Here is a 20257-nt window from a genome sequence, read left to right on the forward strand (position 1 = left end):
TTGGGTGGTGTGTGTGTGTGAATGTGTGTGTGTGTGTGCGCGCCAGCGTTTGTATGTGTGTATCCCCCTTCAAACACAACAAAGATGTCAGGGATTTCAGCCAAAGTGAGAGGTCATGTTTCATACTGTAAGATGGACTTCAAAGAAAGAAGAAACAAATGGAGGTGAGGGAGGGACAGCAGAAAAAGAGAAATGGAGCCCCGTGAAGAAAAGGACACATAGAGTAAGACAGAAATATCATCAGATAAGGACGTCAGGAGAGAAGAAAGGGAACAATGTAACGGGCCAAAGAAAGATAAAAGAAGTGAAGATATAGAGGTCAAGAAGGATAAAGAGAGGGACACATGCAGACAGTAGGGATTGGCATATAAGCTTTAAGCTCTTTCTGTACCTCTGTTTCCTGTATTCTTTCTCGTACACACTCGGCTCAATACAGCTGAATTCACGAGGCTTTATTGGTTGTGGAGATTAGATCAAAGAAGTTGCCATAGTGTGGAAATACAATGAGAATTCGATGGAAGCAAAGCAACAAGGAGCATCAGTTGTGTGTTGCTGTGCCTTGTTAGTAATGAATCTGCTGCATTCAGCTCCCAGACTCCTCAAGTGTGATTTAATATCAATGTGTCTCTTTCCTGAAATCACCCCCCAGTCCAATTACTGCATGCTCGCTCTCTCTCCCTCTCTCTCTCTCCTTCTCCCTGATATGATTCCTGTTTACTGCCAGCAGATGTGAAGGTCATGACAGTCCATCACCTTTGCTTGCCACCGCTAAGCCTCTCACTAAACACCCTATTTGTTGTATGTGAATGAATATTCCAACCATTCTAATGTGCGTTTTAGTGTGTTTCTTTATGTATGTGCCGTGGCTACAGCATAGCAGTAAATTTGTGCTAACATCCCAGCGCTGTGTTTTTCTCTCATAGGTAGCAACAGACTTTCCCATTACCATGTTACACTTAGTTTTTTTAAAAATAGTTTTTCACTTCAGATGTGGAACTTTGATGTATTTTACTGCTGTGTCAACTTCTGTTGGCTTTTGGATCACAACCTGTGAGGGAGCATTGGTCCCGAATTTCAAAGTCAAAGTGAGCTCCATTATCATTCGAGACCACACAGTGAGGATTTTGAACCAAACTGTGTGTCTCTTAGCTCAGTGTGCAAAATAAACGTACAAATAAAACAGATAAGACAGCGCACACACGTCTGTAGACATGCACGATTACCGCTTCGTGCTGGGTGATAGCAGCAGTTTGCTTCTTGTACTTTGAAACTGCAACATTGCATAACACTAATTAGAAACTGGATACGTGTTCTTTCTCATTTCTAATCATTAAAATATTGTGTAAGGTCAGCTAAATCTGATGTGTGAACAAAAATATTTTTGGTTCCATGTTAATCTCGACCTCTGGAGAGAGGATGCATCGAGTTGGGGAAAAAATGGAATAAAAGCTGATTAGCTGTGTTGCTAATCAAGACATTGTTCAATTTATGATTAACCACACATTTTCAAAAAAAATTAAGAAGTATTTTATCAGTGTGTGGGCTGATGGACAAAGAAGTAAATTTGATTGATTTAAAATGACATCCTAAATACAGTAAAATGTTCAGTGTACTTTCTAAATCTGCTGTAAATACTGTTTTTGTGCCTACTGGACTATTTAGGAATGACATATAAAAGTTTGACCAAAGAATTTGTTTGGAGGTTTACACTAAAATCACAAATTCAACTCACACTTTCTGTTGCATCACTCAAATACAATAAAAGGTTGGAAATTATTCATTAAGTTCAACTTGGATTTTAAGAAATGAATTTAGCAGTTTTTCATCAACATAAACTCTATCATAGAAATTTACCCAGACGATTGTACTGCAAATTTATCAAATGAAACATCACTATTTTATTTCTGTCTAGCCCATAGTGAAGCTAGAATGCTGTGTTTACACTACTGATGACTAAAACTCCTCCTATTTAATGGAATGCGGAATAGATGATAGCTGTAACATAATTTCACACATATTATTATTTAAGCTTGAAAAAAGACATAAAATAAGCTTAGAAGTGTTGGGCATTGGGCCATACACTCAAACTAAAGAGGGTTTGTGCAGGTTTCTAGAGTCTAATGGCTCTTTAGTGCTAAACTCTAGTTTTTCTGATCTCAAATACTGCTTTCTCTACCTCCAAAGAAGGTTCATGATATCAGCTGCTTGCTGTGCATGTCTGACTTGTGAGCGAGATTGACCGATTTTTTTTTTAAATTTCAGCTCAGGTCTAAACTTCCAGCTTTTACCAACGCTGACACTCAATAATCTCATGTCAATAACCGTTTAAACTGCCAATAATGTTCAACTCTATCACTGTCAGCTCTGTGCCCTGATGTCGGCCTCATGACTGTATTCATTTGGTTGTGTCTGCACATGCGTTCACCCGTGTATGCCTTGATTAAAAGATGCTAGGCGGGGATTTTGCACTGACAACATTGCTTCCACACACCCCTCAGGAGGCCTCTTGTACAATGCACACTTAACACAACCCATCACTCGTAAGCCGGTATCGCCATGAAAGCGATGCTCCTGGAATGACCTCCAGGAATTATGACAGGGGGGACGGGGAAGGGGAGGCTTTGCCATTTGGGAATGTCAGATCTTCAGGACAGGATAGAACTTCCCTTTAGCAGCCAGTGATCATGTTCCAACAAGAGATCATTCCCAACTACTCGTCTTGTATGTCCCTCAAGCACTCGGAGAATTACATTTTCATTTTGCTGCGAGCACCTTGATGCATTGCTGTAATCCACCAAGTGGCTGAAGCACATCCCACAGAAGGATAGAGCTGAGGCTGTCCCTAACCTGCTAATATCATAAAATCATGATAGGAGAGTGAACGGGGTCTGTCATTACACTGAGACGGCACTGCACGTCATTCAAGTCTTTTAATAAGACATATCAGCATGCAGAGCGCTGTAATTATACTGATATTACTGTACCTTGTAATTAAATCGCTGCATAGTAACAAAAGATATGTCTAAGTTGTAAATAAGACCCCACTTTTAAAATTTCTAAACATTGTTGGTGCTGTTGAGGCAAGCAAAACAGAATAATGTTTTATTGACAAAATGGTTCTAATAATGCCTCTTTAGACAGCGTAACATCATGCTGACAACCATTAAGTTGAAACGGCAGTTTTAATTAGCTTGAACGCTCCACTCAAATGAAACAACATTCAGACTGAATACTCCCTGGCTACATTTCGCTTTGAGAATAGCGAAATAATTGCTCTTTTTTCCCCTCAAATATTTTGATTTTGTGTTACTTTTTTTTATTAGTATGCTCTTTCAAGTGAAGAGTAAAGTCACATCAAAAATGTAGTCAGGCCCAAAGTAGGAAATTGCATCTTATAAGAGAAAAAGAACAAAAAACAAATAAAAAGAAAACAAATTGAGGAGCAGAAAGGTTTTCCACTAGCATGCGATGCATAAGGTGGTGGTTAATGGTTACTGGATCTCAGTGAGAGAGAGACGGAACAGAAAAAGAAGATGCTAATAAAAACAAAGAGTGTCAAACAGCAGTAGTTAGTTGGACACATGCATGGCTGTGTAAGGTTATAGTTGAGCTGACGGGAACTTCTAAGTGCATATGCTGCAGTCGTCAGCATTTGCGGTTATTTGTACTCATTTGCACATGCCTCTACCTATAGATCTGTGCTGACACTTCCATGTTCACAGTGTTATGTAAATGTAACCCGGTAAAAAGTGACACGTGGATTTGCTCTGTCAGTCACTGCGGTGTTTGATTGACAGCTGTTTATCATGGCTCCGTTTCATGCAGCTGTTATATGTGACCCCATGTAGAGACGATCCCCCCTCCAACCGTAAACAACACAGAAATAGATGGTGCCTTGAAACTCTCTCTGAAAGTTTTTGACGTGTGCACAGATGATTCTTCTGTCCGAGTTGCAATCCAGTGGCAAGATAACGACACCAGGGGTTAAAGGACCATTGGATGATAATGATGAATGCTGAATTAATGCTCGGAACATGCTCCTTCCTTGTTATCTGCGTGTTTACATTATTCAGACCACTTGCATGGTCGTGCCTGAGACCGCATGTGATGTATATGTAACGTTTAGGGACTCGCATGCATGTACAAGTGTGAGCTAGCATGTGCGCGAGTGCTGTCCCTCGGGGAAGGTCAGGGACATTAGTAAGATCAGTAAAGCAGTCTTGTTCATTTTATTAACTGTCTTCCTGATTACATCTTGCCCTGGGGTATGCTGCCTCCATTAACCAGGTCAAAGCATGATTACACCAGAATAGATTAGTGTTCTATTTTCCTCACTTAGAAACCACTGCGGAGGAGTTAGACCTTGGGTGTAGATACGCTAAGGTGAACGCATACATTAAAGAGTAAATTCACTGTGGAATTTGGAAATGAAAGCATGCATGTGTGGCAAAGTGAAAGGATTAGCCTCAGAACAAGTCCCATTTTGCTTTATTTCTTTTTTGTTCTTGATAAAACTCAGAGTGTATCTATGAAATTGGCAGCCATGTCCTGCGGCAAAGATTATAAAGGTTACTCAGCTGGTGGTTTACAGTAAAAGGTTAAAGCCTTTGTTTTTGGTTTCAAAGGTAGCTATCGAAGAATGATTACAGGGTCTGAAGGATTTGGCAGCAGGTCAAAATTTGTGGGAAACATCTCGATGTCATGTCAAACGCATGTCTGCTAATTTTACCCTGATTAAGTGAAATCAGAAAGACAAAAATGATTCTTTCAAAGAATGAGATATTAGTAAAGTACTGACGTCTGCCTGCGGTTTATTCTCATACTCAAGCTGGCCAACATGCCCCTTGTTAAAAATGAACAAATCCCCCACTGGCAATTGTCTCTATTGACAAAAACACTGAACTTTGGATTGACAGGTACTGTCAGGCCCGTACATGCTGTGCGCCAATGGGGATTTCCCAGCTTGAAATTCAGATGGACGGATACATGTGACATTTCTAAACTCAATTTTCAATTATGGACGATGCCTTCTCTCCTGCTGCCTACAGTGAGCCCTGATAACTGTCTGACAGCTCCAACAAATGATGAAGGCCTGTCTCCAAATGATTGAAGTGCATTCATCATTTACTCTCCTCTACAGCGAGACAGGACCTGAAAACTTTGACTCAATCATTCTGGCCCTCATTAAGTGGCGCAGCATCACACACACATACACACACCTCACAGGCAAAGCACTTTAGGCACTGAGTACCTGCTGCTTTCAGGTAACTTAAAAATGGATATACCCTTTCAATGGGAACACGCGAGATTTACATCTACAGACAAATCTATACTCTATTTATACTTGGAGTGCACATCGCTATACATAGGAGTTAATACAATGCATTGTTGTTCTCCCTCTCATAGTAAATAACCATAATGGTTGGCTGCTGTGTGTTTTTTTTAAAGTACTTAAACTACATACAGTCATATCTATCTTCATTGCAAACAAAGTTTTGAAAACAGACTCTGTGGGTCTAATTAATCAGCTGTTTTGTTTAGAGTTATGGTCAGTCTTACAAAGCAATAAACCTGGAACTCTTTCCTGAATTTATGAATCCCAATGCTTTTGGCACAGACTGACTCTCTCAAGGGTAAATGTACAGTATAGAGCGCTTACAAAGGCGTCCATCGTCTTTGAAACCCAAATCCAGATACATTTTGCACAAATGGCAATAACTTCATTACTTTTCCGGCTCTCATTAACAAGTATAAACATACCATCTTTGGCATACAGGATGGTCCGTAGCATACAAACACACAGTAACATCATTCACAGAAACTGGTCCCAGGCCTGTCAGCATTATACAAAAAATAAGACGCAGCCAAACACAGCTAAGCTGTCAAACTTTCCGACCCCAAGCCCCTAAATCACTCCTTCTCATATCCCATTATCATCTTGTAGGTGTCCTTATGTAAACTCCTGCACAACCTTCCACTGGTGCTTCCAATGAGCGCTCCACAAATCTCTCAGACGCTGTGCATTCAAGCTGTCAAACCAAACCAAAGCGCTCGCAGTGCCCCCCAGCCAACACAGCAACCAAACAGGGAGATTGGACAGAGAGCAGAAAAGTTTCCTAATTATGGAACACAGCACATCATTAAGACTGTGTAATGAGCTACCTGAAGCCAGGTGCAGCCTTACCTGTCAGCCATGTCCTCATTATTAATGTGGTCATCATGTTCCCCAGGACATCATGGACAGGTTATTAGGGAATGATGGGCACCTGAACAACGCATAGTGTACTGCTAAAATATGAACCTACACTTATTAAAATAAATTGTCAATTTGTTGCAGAATGCTACAGGTTTCACCAATGCTTAAACAAAGCATAGATGCAATGCTGTGTTGTATTTACAGATGTGTATATCTTTGATGATTTCAACAGCATGCAGGGAAAAAGGGAAATCATATTTATTCGTCTGTATCTTTTAAATTGATATCCCTACTCTGTGAAGTAATAGTTTCTGTCATTATACCTAATTGCTAAAAGTGGACAACATTCTTTTCAGTGGTAACTAATAGGGATGTTGGTGATACAGATGTTGTATATGCTGTTGAAGTTCATGTGGCATAATATGAAGGCAATAATATCCATCCAGCCACAACCATGATCCTACGCCAGTACTGTAATACAATAAATAACTGCAGTGAGCTCTTGTCAACTCAGATAATGTTATCTTCACTTTACCTGTCCGTCATTATCTCTGCTTGTGTCTGTTCTGCTTCTTAAATGTCTCTTTCCGTGGTCTGTTGGACCAGACTGGACTTAGAGATGGACCAGTTCCACTTGTTGGACCCACCAGAGCAGACCTGTGAGCAGAAACAGACACACAAAGACCAGAGCAGAATGGACACAAACAGGAGAATCCCGAGAGACTCTCACGCTGAGCTAAAAGGAAATGAGTGCATAAAAATTAGGTAAATACTGCATCTTTGCTTTTCGCATGCGATGCAGGAGATCCCTCTCATTCTTTATACAAGCGCAGGAGGGGGGCAACAGCTTTAAAGGGAGGCACTAACATGCATTAATGTGCACTAATATGCACTTGTGCCACCCTTGCTGCAACAATATAAAACACTGAAGCTTGCATTGCAATGCACAAAGAGTAAGTGTGACTAGTTTGCTGCAATTTTTATGCTATATTTTTGTTGAAAATCTTGTAAACAGCACCTATGAGAAATTATTTAAAGTCATAATCGTTGCAGAGAATCTTTTATTTTCTTCAAGCATTGTGTTAAATATTTCCGAGTACAGATTTTTGTGGTATAATATATTTTTGAAAGACACTCTGTATGCTCTGTCCAGTGTATAACTGACTCAGGTGGAAGAGATCAGACATACAAATGCAGACTGACAGAGTCTCAAAGGTTTTTCCTTACATTGTACCTCCCAGAGTGAGATAGCAAGGAGTGGAAAAGAGCAAGACAGAAATATAGCGACTGAAAGAAACTGAATGTGAAATCTAAAAAAAAAAAATAGTGGTAGACTCAATGGCCAACCTTTACAGAAATCGATAACTCAAGCTAAGACGGAGACAGCAGGACAGTGAGAGAAAGAAGGGAAGAGGGAACAGAGAGATGGGAATACCAAAGGGGGGGAGAGAAAGCAGCTGAGAGAGCCGACAAAGTTGAAAACAGAGAGTGAGTGTGTAAGAGAGGCAGAGTAAGATAAAGAAGGTTGCCGGCTCTTTGTGTGCTCAGGGAACACCCAGCGGGTTAGTGGCTGAGGTCAGACTCTTCACCTGTGAATCAACTGCAAACAAAGACCAGGGTAGGAATGAAGCAGAGGAGAAGGATGTAGCCGCCCGGATAAGAGAGGAGTGTCAGAGGTTATTCTTTGTTCTCCTTTGAAAGAGACCATGTATATCTCTGAAACGTCTTCGATGTCAAAAACCACCCAACCTTCTTTTCACAAAGCCGCAGCTTTCACTGTCTTAGACTGTAATAAATACTTGCAAGAAATTCTCAAGGCTGATACGATGATGAAATGCTCAAAGTGTGATACGCTTTTTCCAGCAACCAGCAGAACTATTTGTGTACTTGGGACGTGCAAGGCCAGAGCATTTTGTTGCTTGAGTGTCAGTGATTTTCAATCAGACGTACAGTCACATATCACCAAGGTTTAGCCACATTCAAGGCACAATCTGCAAACCTCCACCATGTGTTTAAATAAGTATTGACAGGAATTAAGCCAAAGAGAAACTGGCACAAACAGACAGGAATTAGAACTCTTTGATGATTGTTGACAAAGTGTCTTTTTCCATCTTTCTTTCCAAGCCTTCTTTCTGCACTTGAAAATCAAATAATTACTCAGCATGTGACTTGATAGGTGTATTGTTTGATCGGGCCACTTGAGAGCGAAACAAAAAAACACAAACAAAAAAAAAGGAATGGAATTGGAGTAGCAGTTGTTTGGGTAGCAGCACAGCTGGACCATAAAACAGAAAGGAAAAAGAGAAGTCAGAATTTAAGAAAAAAAGAAGTCTTTAAGGATGAAAGCCTGAAATCCATCATCCCTCTGACAACAAAGTGTTGCAATGATGAACATAGCAAGCAGTTGTCAGCAGGATGCACAGTCCCTTCATGAGTAATACAAAGCCAAAATCCAGCAAGAGCTTCTTTGACAATTGATAGACACTAGAGAGACTTTTTTCTGTTGTTCTGTGTCACAGCAACATGAAAGAAATTTAGAATTAATGTGTGTATTCGTCGGCCTGTATGTTGGAGCACGTGGGCGTATGCACACAAACGCAGTCGGTTTATAGCTCTAATGCACCTCAACGCTGATCTGTGATGTGTGGGGTGTTTGTATTTAGTCTGCAGCTGAAGATTAGGTTCAAAGAATTAATTTCCCGATACTTTATTCAACCAGCTGGCAGCCTGTATATTGGCCAAAACGCCAGAAGATTAACTGAAGGGTAAAAATATGGCACCAGCTCGTCGTATCAGGTTTTTGTTTTCCTGACAATGCTGTAAAATGCCATTTCATCTTTGGGCTTTACATAATCATAATCCTCTTGAGTTTGTGTTTACCAGTCTGCAAACAGCAGAGCTGAGTGTTGAACATCTTCTCATGTGCCTCAGCGAATACTTTGCAAAAAATAATTATTCCCCTAAGCAAATGTTACTACCAGAAGATGAGTGTTTATGGCTCTGTCTGCTTTAGCAACCTGTCGCAAGCCCAAATCTGAGCTAAAACCCTGCCTGACATCACAGATACTATACGACTTCTTTTCTCTATCGGGAATATTTTCACTGTAGGAAATGTGCAGGCTTTCTGCTTGAAGGAGCAAATGAGAAAATGTCGTTTGGTGATGAAGCTGAATAATTATCAGAGCCCTACTTTCAAATAGAAACCTTGACTTAATGCTGAAGTAACACGACAGCAAACACCAGCTCTGCTCCATTTGTTTTCCTGTCTTGATTAAGCGCTGTTGAATTAATGACATGAAGATCAGTGGTGACAATCTACCTTGAAGTATTGCGTGAATTGTCTCCCCTCAGAAGTGATTTTTCTCACATCCACAGTTCTCTTGATAACAATATATCACTGAGAAACTGAGGCGCTGCACTGGTTTCTCACCTGTAATCCCTCAAAGCATCTCTCTCACAGCCAGTCCTTTTCTTTTCCCCTTTTCACTTGTCATGTCCTCATCATGTGAGACTTTCCCGTCATTTTTTATTTCTGTCTTCTGTTTCAGATCACGCTGTCTTTCCTAGGTGCCTGTTTGGTAAACTCTCTTCGCCAGCCCCTCTCTCTCTCTCTCTCTCTCTCTCTCTCTGATGTACTCTTTCTCTGCCTCTCGCCCTCCCCCTTTCTGCCCTCTCTTCTGCGGAGTTGTTTATGCCCTGTTCATCCTCCTCTGTAATTATGAGTGTTGTTCACTGTATCCCCATCCATATGACAAGCCTGGCAGATATGCAGGAAGATGGATGGTGTGAGTAAAAAAGCAGAGTGAAAAACGAGTGCGTCTCGGCAGAGGCCATTTTCCTCATGACACATCTGTCCATTGGCCTTGACCTGAGGGGACACGGCACTAAATGTGACTTATAGTCATAAGTGCGCCGACACACGCGTACTGATTGAGATTACCCCGCAGTAATGATGATTATGGTTGTTTATTGTCTTCAACCTACACTTTTGTCAGCTACAATGGCTGCCGGAGGTGTGTGTTTTTGTGTGTGCACATGCTAGATCCAGTGTATATTTTGGAGAGTCAGGGCGTATTTGCAGCAGAGTCTAGTTATTGTGCCCTTTATCAAGCAGACAAGCCAATTAGGGGCACAACCATTGATATTAATTTCCCTTCCTCCCCCTCTCTCTACTCTTTCCGAGGTGTTTTTCATTTAATGGACGGATACACTCGCTGATGACCTGTGAAGAGTTGTAGATGGGTGCAGGGGTATGCAGAGTGAATTTACTAGAGCATAACATTGTGCTGAACAGTGGGTGTGAGAAGGAGGCTGGGCCTCAAAACTGTCAGGGAGGTGGATCCCGTTATGGATGCTCTCAGGTAGAAACTGTTGAAATAACTCATTATCCTTCCCCAGGCTGTCTGCAGTGTGTTCTGATGTAGACAACGGAGATGTCTCATCTGACATTGCTCGCAGTGAAGGCACCAGCAAACTTTTTTCTGCACTGTTCCTCTTCAACCTCTTCACTCCATATTGTACAAGGAAGTTTTAGAGAATCTGTTTCGGTGTTTTTGCGACAGAAAAAACAGCATGTTGTTTAAGACAACCATGGTTTAACATTGCATTGAGGAAAGCAGTTGTTGTGTGTATCATAATATTCAACTGCTGACCAGTGAATTAAAAGCAGCAACCTTCAGGCCTGTGCTACGTACATGCTACATCTTTATGAGGATTGTGTTTTATAGTTTCTTATGTTTGCAACTGAAAGACAGGAAGACGAATTTAAATTCGGAAATTTTTGCTACAGGAACAGTTTCCCTGAATATGGGGTGTTATTTTTTTCTCATAGTACGAAGTTCTCCCCTAGCAACAACACTGGAGCCCAAAAACTGCAATTCTTTGACAAATTTTGTTGTACCTCTGCACAATGACTATAAAGTCTTTTTATCTTTATGACCACTTGAGCCAGCCCATCCCCAAAGACCCCCCATGTTAAAATACCCAACTTCACAGCAGAGAAAAAACTGTTTGGTCTCTTTCGCTAATTTCCCTGGTCAGGACTACTATACAGGGACTGACTTTGTATACAACTCACAAATTGCAATAAGACTTAAATTTATGCATAAAACCCATGGGGAGCCTTTGTTTATCTTTTTATTCCATCAATGGTTGCATCACCCGCTCACACGTGGTTTTGCATGTCCTCACACACAAAACAAACGAAGGATCCACACATAAAAGCATTGCTTCATAGCCCTACTCATTGTCAAAACTCTAATGCGCCTTGAAGTTATCTTATAATATTCAGAGTCCCATTTCACGCACATTTACTCAACCAAGGGTTAAGAATTACAAGGACTTACAGATCACAGCCATTTGATATTTTGGTATGCATTGTAGCCCTTTGCAGATCAAACCGAAAGGGATAGACAGGCAGGGCGGGGTGTTTCAAATACAACTTCTGATCAGGATCAGAGCAAGGGGAGTTTGCAATTAGCATGGATTAAAGGGCAGATTATAGCGAGACTAATGAGAACATAAAGAGATTAGATGCCAGGAAAGAGTTGCGGAGACATGGGATAGATGGACAGATATGGAGCATGGAGAGAGAGAAAAGGCCACTGAGACCCACTGATAGGAGGATGCAAGGAAAAGGTGTGCGAGGCAGATATGAGAGAGAGGGAGGAGAGAAGAGTAGAGCAAGAGATCCAGGAGTGCAAAGGGAAGGTAGAAAGACATAATAGGAAGAGAGATAAAGAGAAGGAGGCCTCTGGGACCAGGAGATATGAGAGAGCAAGGAAAAAGTGGAGAGCGTGGAGCAGAGAGAGGCCTAAATATGTGGAGGCTATAGAGATGGGTAAAGTTGAGGTAGGGCCGGCAGGCAGGTGAGGTTCTCAAAGTAATTTGACGGATAGGTGGTTAGGGAGGGGAGAAGGATTGAGACAATAGAAAGAGACAGGGGAGCCGGGCAAAGTCTCAAAGACAGATTAAAAGGAGCAGAGAGGAGAATACACTGACACACATAGACTTGTACAGATAGACAAAAGGATGGAGACAAAGAAGGAATCTCACACATACTCCCTCTTTCTCCCATATACATGCACGCAGACCCACACTGCATTATGTGTAGTTCTCTGGAGAGATCCCAGGGCATAGCTAATGTGCCTCCATCCACACAAAAGGAGATGTTAAGGAGGATAGGAGGCTAACAGAGAGCAGCGGGTGAAGAGAAGAGGCATCGGCTTTCTCCAACAACAAACAGAAATGCAAACAAACGAGAACAAAGAATGAGAACCGACGTCACCCTGACACAGACGAATTGATCCGAGACTGTGTGTGAAACCTCTCCAAAACTCAAAATGTATGTGTGTCTGTGTGTGTTGTCTGCATCCAGCACCTTGGAGAACAAGAACAGGGGCTTATTTATCTGTGAATGAGCATGCACATTTTTGTTGTGTCTCCTGACGCTTGTTTTCAGCCAAAGACAGGGGTTTGGCAGCGTACATAAGACTTATTCTCGCCTTAACCTTTTTTTTCTTAATAATACAGTAGCTGCTCTTGTTAGAGGAGAGAGAAGACGAGTATTGATCCACGTTCACAGCCCTTAGAGATCAGCGCATGGAGCAGAATAACACTATATTCTCATCCACGCATGCATGCACCCATGAACTTCGACATACAGCACATTTGCTCTGACAGACACTTGTCAGTCAGAAGGGCCAGAGGAGGAATTCGATAATGGCCACGTTTTTAGGTGTAATGACCGAGGCAGGTTTATGAGCGAGTCAGATCTTTCAGTTATGAATGCCATTCTGGCATTTCAGCCCCATCTTCTTAAAAGCCATCACCTAGCACACTGGGGAAATGAGGAACTGAGCGAACCAAGTGCCATTTTGAATTCGGTGACCTTTCGTTTCACAGGCGGACTAGCAGGGGTGTGATCCCTTGATATGAGATCCTATGAGTGTGGCCTGGGTACTTGTTGCGGTATGGATGAGCACCTGGAATGGTAGATGTGAGCGTTATGGACACATGTACAGTCTGTGGACCAATCTGTGGTTAGAACAGCAGCACATGGACCTGAAATTTCACCTTTAACACAACCCAGACCCAATGACTAATAGCACATTTGGCTCAGAACCAAACTCTGTGTCAAATGCATTCAGTAGGGATGTGGTGTAATCTACTGCTATCTCCAGATGACCACAACATTCACTGGATTATTCTAAACGAACACACTTGAGAAGAAGAAAATGAGCAGAATCAGTGATTATCGGTTCAAGATTGCAAACAACTTTATACCAAAGCTGGTATAAAGAGCACCTGAACATTGACAGAGAATTCATTAGTTAAATAGAATTCCTTAAACATCGCCCGATTCTCTCCCTCCTGTTCAGAAGCTACATGTCATGTGTACATCAAACCATCACACAATCTTTGTTCAGCCTCTCTTGTGTCCTGTACATGGTGGCCTTGTACAACGTCTTCTGAGCAGGCGAGATGACGCACATCAGGCCAACAAAAGGATCTGATCAATGGTGTCTTGGACAGTTTACACGTGGACCTTCCTCACGATTTTCAACCATCGACTTATTTTCCATTATTGCATTGAGCTTATGGGATTATATGCTTCTACGTGTATATTATGCATATGTGAACAAATAAGTCACTTGGCCTTCAATCGCTATAGATTTGATCATACTTCTCCAATGCATTTATCCCTTATGAATAAATGTGTAAAACTGAGTGGCACACAGACAAAAGCCAAATGTCATAGCAATCTTAACAGCAATGAAGCACAGAATTGCTTCATAATTCAAAACTAATTCATCCTTTTTCATTAATATAAATAGCACAACAACAAAAAGCAAACAGATCACAGGAAATCAACAGATCTTCACTAAATTGCAAAATTATCTACAAAGAGAACTTGATATAAAAAGAACCATCACAAGTTATCAGTTGTCTATTTTACTGCTTTCAAAATAAAGTCACACATACAGGTTTACCTGGTGCATATATATGTGTATGCATTTTTAGTTTTGTTTTTATTTTGTCTAGACATAATCTTGAGAATTCAGCTCAGTCCAAACACGAACACCGTGGATACCATTTGTTTCAGTAGCAGTCCTTCAGAATGAAGAGCTGTGATCTTTCTGACATAAATATGAGTATTCTAGGCACCCTCTTAGATCAGATTGCTTGGTCAAACATTGATGGTTGTGAGAAAAGGATAAATTTTTAAGGCCTCTTATCACTTCACTGCTCTATCTTTCTTTCTCGCTGTCATTATTCTTATCTCGGCACCTCTATCTCTCTTCTTCTCATCCTCTCTGCGCCTTTGTCTTTTCCTTACACTGCTCTATCTGTCTTTACTTGGGGGAGCGGGAGTATCCACCAAATACAGCAGACATGATGAAGATGTAGACATTAACCTCTCTGGATAAGAGAGGAGATAAATAGGGGAATGCGTCTGTAGGTGGGGCTGTGTGCATGTTCTGTGTGCTGTTGAAATAACGGATAGATAACCCATCAAAATAAGTAGTGTTCTGTGGCCGTCCCTGAGGACAGAAGAGGAACAAAACCCCAGGCCTGATCAATCCGTCATGTCTGTTTTCCCCTCTCCTGTGAACGTTTTGCATGTTTGTTGAAGGAGATGGCTATGAGAGAGAAGGGAAAGGATGAGGATGGATACAGAGAGAAAGATGATAAAGACAGGTGACATTTTAGCGTAGAGTGTTTGTTGATCATTAGGTTAAAAGGGTAAGTTTTTGTAGCAACTAGAATCCTCGTTGCATAGTTTATCATTCGTCTGTTTTTATAGAGGGTGACACAAAAAAGGGGAACTTTTTAACAATCCAATAAAACCAAGAGTGATGGAAGAAAAATATTTTATTCATCGTAACTGAAACCTTAAAACATGCCATTAAAGAAACAATGACGGAATTTTCATTGTTTAAAAATTACTTCCTGTAGATGGCGTCCTCCTGTACGAATGCATTCTTGAAATCTACCTGGGGCTATCCCAAGAGTAAAGTGTACACGACTCAACCAAGAACTCTGGATGAGTTAAAACAGAGAATTCAGGATGAAATTCACAGTATTCCAGCTGAGATGTTGCAGCGGTCAATGATGAATCTCAACAGCAGATTTCAAGAATGCGTTCGTACAGGAGGACGCCATCTACAGGAAGTAATTTTTAAAAAAGGAAAATTCCATCATTGTTTCTTAAATGGCATGTTTTAAGGTTTCAATCACTATGAATAAAATATTTTTCTTCCATCACTCTTGGTTTCATTGGATTGTTAAAAAGTTCCAGTTTTTTGTGTCACCCTGTAGTATTTTACTCATCAAAGTAATTGCCTGAACCTGGGAATAGGGATAATGCAACACTGTCACAACAACAAAGCATGTAAAAAACCAGAAAGGGGAACACTGGGAATGCTGATAATATCTTATTACACGCAAGTGTCTGTGTGTAGGCGTAGCTATCATTAATATAGTCAAAGTGATGACTGAGGTTTACAACCAACTGCATCATAATTTTTACTGTTCATCTCAGTTTTCTCTTCCACACAATACTCGTAAACATGTTATGAATCTGTATGATCATTTTACTGCTTGTGTTTCTTGCCTCTGACTTTGTTTTTAGTTGAATCACCATGTTCCAAAGTCTTCACAGTTCAGACAGCCACACACACTAACTCTCATAGCATTTTTAGAATCACCCATTAATCTGTATCTAAACTATGTGAATTATGTTTTGAGGGAAACGTATTTTCTGCCAGATAATGTTTGCTTGAGACGTGCCACAAAAACGTCTACTCATCTCTCATCGTTTCGTCATTTGTTTAGTTGCTTTGCTGTTTCTCCTTTTCAACTAACCAGTCATATATTAGATGAAGAGGGACATGAAGTCCAGAAAATGGAAGACAAACTGCAAACTTGTTGTGAAAGGGCTGTGAGAGGGAGACCTAAACTGTGCTATTTTCATAAACCTGAACACACACACACACACACACACACACACACACACACACACACACTCACACTCACACACACACTATATACACACTGCTGTTCAAAAGTTTGGGGTCACTTAGAAATGTCTTTTTTTTTTTCTTTAAAAGTTTTGTTTTTGGCCTTTTTGCCTTTATTATATAGGACAGTGGAGAGAGAGAGAGAGATGGGAAACGTGGGTAGAAGAGTGTCTGGTCGGCCTGCAGCAAAGGATCATGGGCCGGATTCAAAGCCATGACAGCTGCGTCTGGGAATATAGCCCCTGTTTATGGGTCGCCCCCTCAGCTAGCTGAGATATCTGGGCACCCTGAAAACATTTTTTTCAATGCAGATAACATTAAATTAATCAGAAATACAGTCCAGACATTGTTAATGTTTTAAATGACTATTCGAGCTGGAAACAGCTGATTTTTAATGAAATATCTCCATAGGGGTACAGAGGAACATTTCTAGCAACCGTCACTCCTGTGTTCTAATGCTACATTGTGTTAGCTAATGGTGTTGAAAGGCTAACTGGTGATTAGAAAACCCTTGTGCAATTATGTTAGCACATGACTAAAAGTGTACGAGATTGCTTGGGAGACCCCAAACTTTTGAACAGTAGCATATTTAAAACCTGAGTAAAAGCCCTATAGCAGATTTATGCCCCTTTCTTCTTTACATGGACTTTTTGGCTCCTTGAAGCTGGAAGTCTTTCTTACTAAGTCACAGTCTTTCCTTTCAGAGGGACAGTTAGTCCCTTTCACAATGAGAATGAAGTTAAGTTATATAGGAATGTTATGCCTTTTGCTTTAAGACGTTCAGAGTTTGATGACTGATGAGTCGGTTGAGTTGTGTATAGATATGTTGTTCGAATTTGATTTTCAGAAACTGTCATCAGAGCCAGAGTGAAACATCTCTTTATTGAGGATCTCTGTTTCTTTCTTTTTTTTTTTAACCACAGAGTGGGTGTTCATTGCAGATAGAGAGGATCTTTGTTTTGTACAACAGGGAAGAAAAACTTTGTGAGACTGTAGTTTTGTTCTGTACTGTTGAACCTGGAGAAAACCAAAGTCTTTTTACCATTTGCCGATTACTGGCTTCAAGAAGACTCGATAAAGCTGATAAAAGGAAACCCGGCGTACGGAGTCTTTTTTGAAAGGTTCGCTGGCTGTATAACAGCACACAGGTACGTGTTGTGAGGACAGCACAAGGAACATCCTGTGGTATTTGGGAGACAGGATTGCATGTGGATGTTACTTTGACAGGCGCTGCTCACTAAAATAGCAAGCCAGCCCAAGAACACCCCCACATGGCAACGGCTATCCCCAGTTGCATCAGTCTGCCATAGCAGGACAATTTACAAAATGCAACTATAGAAACTGCTCAGGAATGAGTCAAGGAATACGACAAAAACCACAAGGTGCTGACCTGGTTTCCAAACTATCCAGATCTTTGTAAGATTGAGCACCTGTGGGATGCAGCCCACAGGACCCAAAGGATCTGCTGCCAACATCATGGTGCCAAACACCACAAGAAAAACCCAGAAAACTCGTTTTCATGCCCCAGTGGGTCAGAGATCTTTGATGGGGTATACACAATATCAGACAAGTGAATTTTAATATTGTAGCTAATCACTGTATATCAGACCCAACCTGTAATAACCTAAATTATCATTTAATGTGGCAAACAATTAGGCGGATATCTACTAGAGCAAATCCCAAGACAAGCTGCTGCTGTCATTTTTTTGATCAGTTAATTCCATTTTTGAAATATGTTTGTCCCACCAGGCCTACCTCAGCATTTCATCAAATTAAACAGGAATTTCCCCTCTTCTTTTTCTTTTTCCCTGTCTGATATAATGTTGCATTAGCACAGGCACAGCTAGCACTCTTAACGCTAATAATACTCTAGTGGGACTAATGATAATTACGGTGCACCTGCTTTTTTAACCGCAGGACTTTCGCACACACAAACACACACTCTCCGTTCTTCTCACACACACACACGTGCACACAAACATGCACTTACACACAAAAACATGCTGCTGAGCCTCATCTTGGCAGTGCCCTCTCTCTGCGGATCGCCATGTGAACACTCTGCCAGTATGATTCTATCTCTCCTCCCTCACATCTTTATCCATCCATGCTGTCATGCTCTCATCTCCCCCTCCACCCTCTTCCTCTTTCCACCCTCCCACCTCTCTCCCCACTCCTGAGTTGTTTGTTTTGGCAGAGCAAACCGAATCACACAGGAGACCTAAACTGGCACAATGCAAAGCTCCCATTCCACCTGATGCCCTGCTGTTACTCCTACACCACTTCTCCTGTCTTCTCCTCTCTCGCTCTTCTCCACACTCTGAAAAACATGCTATGAAATGGGTCAAGTGACTGTTAGAGCTAGTTTTTTATGTGCTACTTTCTCCCACCTGTCTGAGAAACTTGGGAGAGAGAATACAGGAATGAAGTGCGGTTTGATACGGCAGGGGAAGTGAGAGGCCAAGCAGAAAGTGAGAGAATGAGACTCTGGGCTGATGAGGTGTTTGCTCACTCTTGCACACTGCATGTTTTTGTTCGCTAGGGTGTTTGTCCCTTTGCCTCAGACGCAAGACAAGGTGACTCCAGTTTTTATAGTGTGACGGTCGGTGCTGGATGCACCGCTTCATGACTGATACGGAATTTTTGGGCCTATAACTGATAATTATCTGTATCTGGTGCCCTCGGGTTCCTCATCATATCACGGTTCACTTTTCACGGTCTCATTTTTAAGTGGCATTTTGTATCGTGGATTTTTCGCTATATCGCAGGATTTTGCAGTAATATATATATTATTGTGGCGAGCTGTGTTGATGAACAACTCTGGTGAAAGAATATGTAACTATATGCACTGCGCCATTTGCATATGCTTTTATTTTGACACACACTGAAAGCAGCACTACAGAAAATATGATGGAAGTCAACCACACTGCACTTCACACTCACGGTCCTGACAACATAACACTTAATCAAACTAACTAGACTGACTAAACCACAAAAATAAAATAAAACACAAGCACTAATAACACTAGCACTAACATAAACCACAATAATGACATTTAACCAGGCATGAACTAACCGTGACGTCACCCGTTGGTTTCAACGGCGAGAAAATGAGGCCCGGATTCTGCTACTTCCTGGTCGCCATTTTGGATTTTTTTGGAGCCAGTGACGTAAAAAGCGTCATCAAACAGGCTGGACCGGAGAGCAACTTGGGGCAGGACCAGTCTATGGGACTGTCAATCAAGTATAGCCACGCCCCCTGGCTCCGCCAACTTTAACGATTTATTTAAAATTTAGTATTGATTTATTTTAAGATCGGCCACCTGATCTCTCATTTTCACCATGAAAACTAACGGGAAAAAATCCTGAGCTGTAGAAAATCAGTCTATCAAATTTTATTTTTTCCAAAAATGAATTGGGGTCTATGGAGAAAAAGCTTTTTGGAGCCAACGCTAGCGGACGGCGTGATATTGCAAGTTTTTGACACTTCCAGGTTGGCTTCAATTCTGGAGCCAGATGTTACGTCCACTTTATATACAGTCTATGCATTTAAGCCCCCAGTAACCCAAACTCCCATGGTGCATTGCGGCACAACAGTTCAGTCATAGCGACTGGCTCTGCGATTGCTACATTATTTGACAAAATATGGTTTTGGTTTCTATCGTTGGCTTCCCTGCTCATGACAACTGTTTTGAGGGTGACACTTCAAATGACTCACCATTTTAAATTGTAGAGCTTAAAATTCCATGTAATCATGGCTGTGGTTGCATTCAGTGATCTATGTTGTCACAGGACAGGGCCTGGGTTTGGGAAGTTTGCATGAACCACCTCAGCTCCACTTATGCTCCACCTCATTGCTCATTTTTGGACTAGTTCAGAGTTAGGCAAAGTCAAGATGGCGACCGCATCATACCCGTGTAGTCCAAAATTTTCATCGACTACACTACAAAAGCAATAGTGTAGATATTCGGAAGATTCCTGTGGACTACAAACATAGTACGAGAAGAACTACGCATCAAGGAATTTACCTGTAGGCATTCAT

General features: G+C 41.3%; 1 protein-coding gene across 1 annotated transcript in view; it reads left to right on the plus strand.

Moving 5' to 3' along the window:
* cntnap2a (contactin associated protein 2a) overlaps window positions 1-20257 on the plus strand; it is a 372045-nt gene that overhangs the window by 273888 nt on the left and 77900 nt on the right. The gene's annotated exons all lie outside the window — the stretch shown is intronic.

Source organism: Acanthochromis polyacanthus, chromosome 20 (assembly GCF_021347895.1).
Source record: "Acanthochromis polyacanthus isolate Apoly-LR-REF ecotype Palm Island chromosome 20, KAUST_Apoly_ChrSc, whole genome shotgun sequence".
NCBI classification, from domain to species: domain Eukaryota; kingdom Metazoa; phylum Chordata; class Actinopteri; family Pomacentridae; genus Acanthochromis; species Acanthochromis polyacanthus.